The 6,592-nt window shown below is 63.9% G+C and overlaps 1 long non-coding RNA gene across 1 annotated transcript; it reads right to left on the bottom strand.

The window, feature by feature from the left end:
* Window positions 1-3,341: 3,341 nt before the first annotated feature.
* Window positions 3,342-4,717, bottom strand: LOC119090601 (uncharacterized). The gene is made up of 3 exons (XR_005093268.1): window positions 4,665-4,717; window positions 4,281-4,412; window positions 3,342-3,450 (listed from the first exon to the last, which is right to left on the bottom strand). It is a non-coding gene; the product is annotated as an uncharacterized LOC119090601 (long non-coding RNA).
* Window positions 4,718-6,592: the final 1,875 nt, after the last annotated feature.

Below are 6,592 nucleotides of genomic sequence, written 5' to 3'. Positions count from 1 at the left end.
GCCCGCCCCGGACAAACGGTTGGCGGCCTTGGCCGTTCTTGTTCGGCAAATCGCGCCCGCTTGGCATCGCGCACGCGCCCGTCCGCCTCGTGGCGCTCCAACGTGTCTAGCGCCCGTCCACACGCATTAACCAGCGGCGTCAGAGGCGACGAAGGTAGCGCCGTGCCCGAAACGGGAGAAGGGGCAGCGGCTTGTCCGACGTGGGTGACGACGGAGGCCACGGACCACGGCCACGCTGGACCACCGTCCACCCCTCCTCTCCCGAAGGTGCCAGCGGAGCAGGTGATGTCGTCAGGGTGGCCGCTGCCGAGCGGGCCGGCGGTGGGCTGGAAACCAGGGTCTCCGGCCGGGCGGCAGCCGCCTGCCCCGCCGGCACCACTGGACCTCAGGAGTGAAATGAGCTGAACAGCTGACATCTCGACAATGGTAGTGTGCTGTGGTACTGAGCGTTTGGCTTGATCCGCATAGGACGTTCTAGAGTGACTAGCCTCATACAGCTGTCGTGCCTCGCAAAAGATGACGGCAGCATGGCCGACGCAGATGTCAGAAAGTAAGTCTGGCCGGTCGAACGTCATAATTATGTCATTGGTGGGTATCTGGCCGCCACTCCCAACCTTCATCCGGCGCGCTGCGGTAACTCCAAACACTCTCAACTCCTGGACAATCTCTTCCTCACTGACATCCCAAAGATCATAGCCGTTAATGCCTCGAGAAAAAAATATTTGCTTTGGTATGGGGTTACGGCCATCGGCACGCTCACGTCTCGCTTTTGACCCCAGGTCGTGATGGAATATACAAACTCAATGGCTGTCATAGCCCGTGTTGCGGCGGCACCGTTGTAGAACCTAACATCTGTCGCACCGTCCCGCAACTTGTCGCAGCGGATCACGTCACCACCTGTCCCACCCGTTTCGGTGCTGGAACGGAGAGATGACAAACTTCTCATCACTTCGAAATACAAGGATCCGTGGGGCAGGTAGACCTGGTTCCACTCCGTGCCCCGAACTCATCGCAATCCGTCCCCCTTTTGGAGAGCGGGTTTTGGGGGGTTTGAAGAAGCCATATAGTGGTTTTAGTTTCGGCACCGGGGCTCGCCACCCACCTCGGAGCCCAACTGAGCAGTCCAACGCCCCTACGGAAGGTGGTCAACGCCGCCAGGGCTACCCCGGTGCTATACGGGGCGAACGACGCCTCCCACACGGCCAGGTGTGACCGGAAAGACCGCTCCCTGTCCAGACCGTGGCTCAGCACTGCCGCCCCTTGCCACCTCAAGCCGCTGCGCACGGCCAGGCACCCCGAGCGGAAACCCGCACGGAGTACCCAGCCGCAGCGTGATTGACAAGCCGCTAGACCCGTGTGGGGCCCCACGGACCTCCCGCGCCCCCGGATATCCTGGCCAAGGTGGAGTTGCAACGCGCCGTGACTGACCCGCACGAGCGCCCCTCGGCCACCAGGATCCGATCAACCCGGGGACGCGGCGGCCCCGATAAAATGAGGATGAGGAATGGTGAGAGGGCCGGATGAGGGAATGCAGGCGATGGGAATGGAGCGGGCGGGACAAGGAACAGGAGCTCACGTGCCGGCGGGGTCGCTAGGCCCTGAACAGTTTGCGCAGCCCACCCGTTGCCGGGGCTGGGACATGAGGGGCGCTAGCCCCCTACACCGACCGAAGCCGGTGCCACTGCGGCGCCCATCATTTACGAATGATCCTGCATTTTCACCTCAAGACAGGTTTGCCAACAATCATCCACGCCAAAACTGCGCAGCGGTAATTTAGGCCCCATTGCCCAAACACGAGCAGTGCGTCGGCTCAAACGCCCCAAAACCGATGACTGCAGCCAGCGTGAAGCCAACGAACCGCTGACCACGCGCGGCCTCCGGATGGGCCGTGGAACGTCTGCAGAGTTTGCAACAGGCTCAGCCGACAGCCGTGCTATGGTTCACAAGTGGTCCTGCGCAAATTGGCCCATTGCCGCGCCTAGGCCGCCGCCGCCCGTTTTGCCTACACGGCCGCCTGCGAGCTGTTTGTGCGCCGTTCAGGCTCATCCCGCCGACTCCTGGTGCGCGCGCGCGGCACGTCCGTCGGCCCCCATCCGACATTCAGAGGGGCGCGCTGACTCAGCTGGCGCCGCTGCGTTATTCAGCGAACGTCGGCCAGGTATTCCCGGACGGGGCGCCGGTATTCTGGGAGCCGCTCCAGCTGCGGTGTCAGCGGAACCGAAGGTCGCTGCTCAGCGACCACCGTCCGCGACGGAGACCTGCTGGTGGTGGAATCACAGACCCGTCACCCGCCGCAGGACATCAGGCTTGTGGCCCCGCGTGGTGAGCATTTGTAGCCATCTGGAGGTCGGGGTGAATTATAAGTGCTGAAGGCGGTCGGCCGTTGCATCGGCGCGTCCCGTCCGCTTAGCTTGCGATGTACATCAGCTGCTGCCTGACCTGTGCTCAGAGCGACAGGACTAAGGAACGGTTAGTGGATGAATACGCAGTCCGTCCGCCTGAGACGCAGGCTCTCGTCTTGACCTCGCCACATCCGGGGCCGCGCCGCCCGCCCTCTGGCCGCCGCCCGCTGGCCGCGGCCGGTCCGCTCCTGCTGACGCCGAGCCGTTCACCGGAGCGGCGGACCAGGGCGGAGCGCGCCGCCACCCTCTGGCCGCCGGCCGGTCCACTCCTGCCGACGCCGGGTCGTTCAGGAGCGGCAGACCAGGGCGGAGCGCGCCGCCACCCTCTGGCCGCCGGCCGGTCCGCTCCTGCCGACGCCGGCCGTTCACCGGATCGGCAGACCAGGGCGGAGCGCGCCGCCACCCTCTGGCCGCCGGCCGGTCCACTCCTGCCGACGCCGGGCCGTTCACCGATCGGCAGACCAGGGCGGAGCGCGCCGCCCACCCTCTGGCCGCCGGCCGGTCCGCTCCTGCTGACGCCGAGCCGTTCACCGGAGCGGCGGACCAGGGCGGAGCGCGCCCCGCCGTCGGACCAAGGCCGGCAGCAGACCGCGGTGCCGTCCACGCCGGCTCTGGAAGTTCCCAACCCAACAGACAACACAGCTCCGCTCACCGTCCTGTATTCCACCGCCCAGAGACACACAGACGTCAATTTGGGGGGCTGGGTGCGACCGGCGGCGCGGCCGGCACGCCCGCACAGCCCATACTGTCCCGCCGCCAGTATAAAAATACAAATCATAGAGAGCGGGCGACGAGCTGACCGGGCACGGCCGGGTCCGGGCGTGGCGGCCCGACCCCGGCCGCCCCTGGAACGAAAGGTGGGGCGCAGCCGGGCGGCGCGCGACGACCGGCACAAATTTGATCAGACGCGATTGGCGCGCGGGCGGCCGCCGCCGGAGGGAGCGGAGGGGGAGGGAGGGGGGGGCAGGGGAGGGGGAGGGGCGGGGCGGTTGTACAGGGCGGCGAGAGCGGCGCTCGCTCCTCTAGTCGTCCTCCTCTTCATCTGAGTCTGCAACAGGGGGAGGGCGCCCGTCAGTTTACATCGGTGGGGGCTATACACGTCTTACGCACGGTCATCGCGCCACCACAGCTTGGAGCACCTACTGCAGTGGGCGAGTGACGCCAGACCAGGCACCGTGGAACGCGGTGTGACCTCAGGCCCACGCATGGGTGCCTGTTCCATGTGCGGCGCGGCCCAGCTGGCGGCGGCGTGCGTCACCCTCGCTGACGTGCGGCTCGGCGCGCCGTTCGACTGGATCAAATAACCGACCAGGCGAGGCTGACGGAGCATAAAGCTCACGCGACAAAAATAAACCGTACGTAAAACCGACCTTCCTCGAGAACACACGACGTCAGCTTTAAGCTATGGTTATGACAAGTCTCACAAACTGCGAATAGCTTAGTGCTATTCCGGGCTCGCTGTTGATTTTACATTTCATACACGAAAGTTTATGTCCGGGAATGTCTCCGCAAGAAGTTTACAGCATCAAGACAGACGGTAAAAGTTAAAGATTAATGCTATGACGATATTGCATCCTACCTCGGTGTAATATCTACCTCGGTGCATCACGCTTACACCTGAGTCGCTTTATCCACTACATGAACAGTGACTTACGAATAAAACCTACACATACTTACAGATGACACTTTCCACACCACACCAACTCACCACTGCCCCAACCACTCGGAGGCCCTTACAGCTCGTGAGTCCACCCAGCTGCTGCAATCCCCAGCCTCAGTGCAGGCGTCTGCGGGCTCTGTCGCCCCAAGCTGGGGGATTCGCCTCGAGAGCTCCCGCCCCGAGTGCTCGCGCAGTGGCCCCTCCCCTCCCCCACTCACCCTCCTCTTCGGCGTTCTTGAGCCAGTCGATGAAGCCCTTCATCTGCTCCAGGAACACCGTCTTGCCCTTGGCCTTGCCCTCCTGCGTGTCCTGGTACCAGCGCAAGATGACCTCCTCGTGCAGCACATCCGCTGCAGACAACAGCCGATGTTAACGTCGCTTGCCACTCTCCGTAAGATCTATGCAGGCGGTTCTGACTTGAAGCATGCTGCATTACATCGCATATAGAATGCTGCAGCCTAATGAGGCTCACATTCAATGTCCTTGCAAGAAAAAAACACCAAAGAGCCTAATCCGTTCCAATGCATGACCACGCCAGGTAATAACAGAAACAGCCCTCACGGGAGTTCGCCGGCGTGTCCGCCCGCGGCAGCGTCGCTCACCCTTGTAGAAGAGGATGATGATCTTGCTGAACGTCTTCATGAGGTTCATGTTTCATAGCAGTACTCCTGGGCGCGCAGGATAAGCGTCATCTGGGCGCGCGACGAGCTCTCCGTGTACTGCTTCAGCAGCGGGATGTACTCGCGCAGGTGGCGGATGGCCTGGTCCACCACCAGCTCCTCCTTCTTGTTCCACTCCACCACCGACATGACGGTCGGCCACACCTGCCGAGGGCGGGGCGGCCGGTCGTCACACGCCGCGTTCCGCCGCACAGATCATACGGCAGATCGAGCGGACCGAGCTTGGTTCAAAAAAGGGGCTGACTGAAAAAGACGCATATCGCTTTACACCACATCATGGAGCGTCAGCGTCCGCAAGGGACTTCCTAGGTCCTCGCTCAAAGGCCATGACGCAACCGTCCTCCACATGGAAGCCGACCGCCGCAGCGTGCGTCGGGGAGCGACCCGCGACGACAGACATGACAGGACGCGGCGGGAGCGGTGCGTCGGCCGGCACCGGGAGCGGTGAGGCCGCCGACAGACTCAGCGGGGATCGCGGCACCGCGGCACCGGCCACAGGCGGGCAGAGACCAGCACGGGGGCGGAGAGGCCGGCACACACTCAGCGGGGAGCGCGGCACCGGCCACAGGCGGGCAGAGACCAGCACCGGGGGCGGAGAGGCTGGCGCGACAGACCTCAGCGGGGAGCGCGGCACCGCAGCACCGGCCACAGGCGGGCAGAGACCAGCAGGGGGCGGAGAGGCCGGCCACACACCTCAGCGGGGAGCGCGGCACCGGCCACAGCGGGCAGACCAGCACCGGGCGGAGAGGCTGGCGACAGACCTCAGCGGGGAGCGCGCACCGCGGCACCGGCCACAGGCGGGCAGAGACCAGCACCGGGGGCGGAGAGCCGGCCACACACTCAGCGGGGAGCGCGGACCGTCCACAGGCGGCAGAGACCAGCACCGGGGGGGAGAGGCCGGCCACAGACCTCAGCGGGGAGGCGCGGCACCGCGGCACCGGCCACAGGCGGGCAGAGACCAGCACCGGGGCGGAGAGGCCGGCCACCACCTCAGCGGGGAGCGCGGCACCGCGGCACCGGCCACAGGCGGGCAGAGGCCGGCGCCGGCGCCACTGCTGGCAGGGGGCGCCCGGCCAGCCAGCACTTACGATGGTGATCACCTCCGGGTCTCCCAGCTGCAGCTTGGAGGTCAGCTCCTTGACCTGGGTGATAACGGACTCGGCGGCTGTCGTTGTTCAGCATTCGGCCAGCTTCGTCTGCAGGTCCTTCCGCGCCTCTTGCTGGCCTGGAACCCGCGCGTCACCAGCTAGTCAAAGCCCGGCTACTGTTGCCTCAAACGTGCCTCGTACACCGCAGGCCACCACAACTTTAGCTGAGAGTATTGGCCCTCGACGCGGCACGCCAATCACGTACTCATCAACATCACTGCTCCTCGAGCGCAACGATCGCAAGAACGACGCGAACCGAAATCAGTGAGCACGGGATACACAACTGCTCCTTCTGGAACGTCACAGCTTCCAAACACGGATACGGAAAGTCAGGCACGATTTCGAAATCATCCGTAGGGCGCGCAGAAGATCAGCAAATCTGATGCTGTCAGAATTATGGCTCTCCGATTGGTACAGCACGCACGCACACTTCGTTGAGTGTTAATTGCTGCTCTTTGACCCCCCCCCCCCTCTGACATCTGACCCGTAAGACCGATCTGTCCAACCCGAGGAGCCCGAGGCTGGGTTGAACGTCACCCGGTTCAATGCTGATTGATTGATCTCGGGCAAGAAGCGGAGCAACAGAGTGAACCCTGAGTATACCGACTTTCCACCTTAAAGGGGCCGAATATCAAAACACTGCAGGGGTAGACACCACCGCTGTTCTGGAAGTTGACGATCTCGGAGAGGCCCTTCTCCTTG

The sequence above is a fragment of the Pollicipes pollicipes genome, unplaced genomic scaffold (assembly GCF_011947565.3).
Source record: "Pollicipes pollicipes isolate AB1234 unplaced genomic scaffold, Ppol_2.1 Scaffold_3087;HRSCAF=3621_pilon_pilon_pilon, whole genome shotgun sequence".
Classification (NCBI taxonomy): Eukaryota; Metazoa; Arthropoda; class Thecostraca; order Pollicipedomorpha; family Pollicipedidae; genus Pollicipes; species Pollicipes pollicipes.
This window is presented reverse-complemented; position numbering and strand designations above follow the sequence as displayed.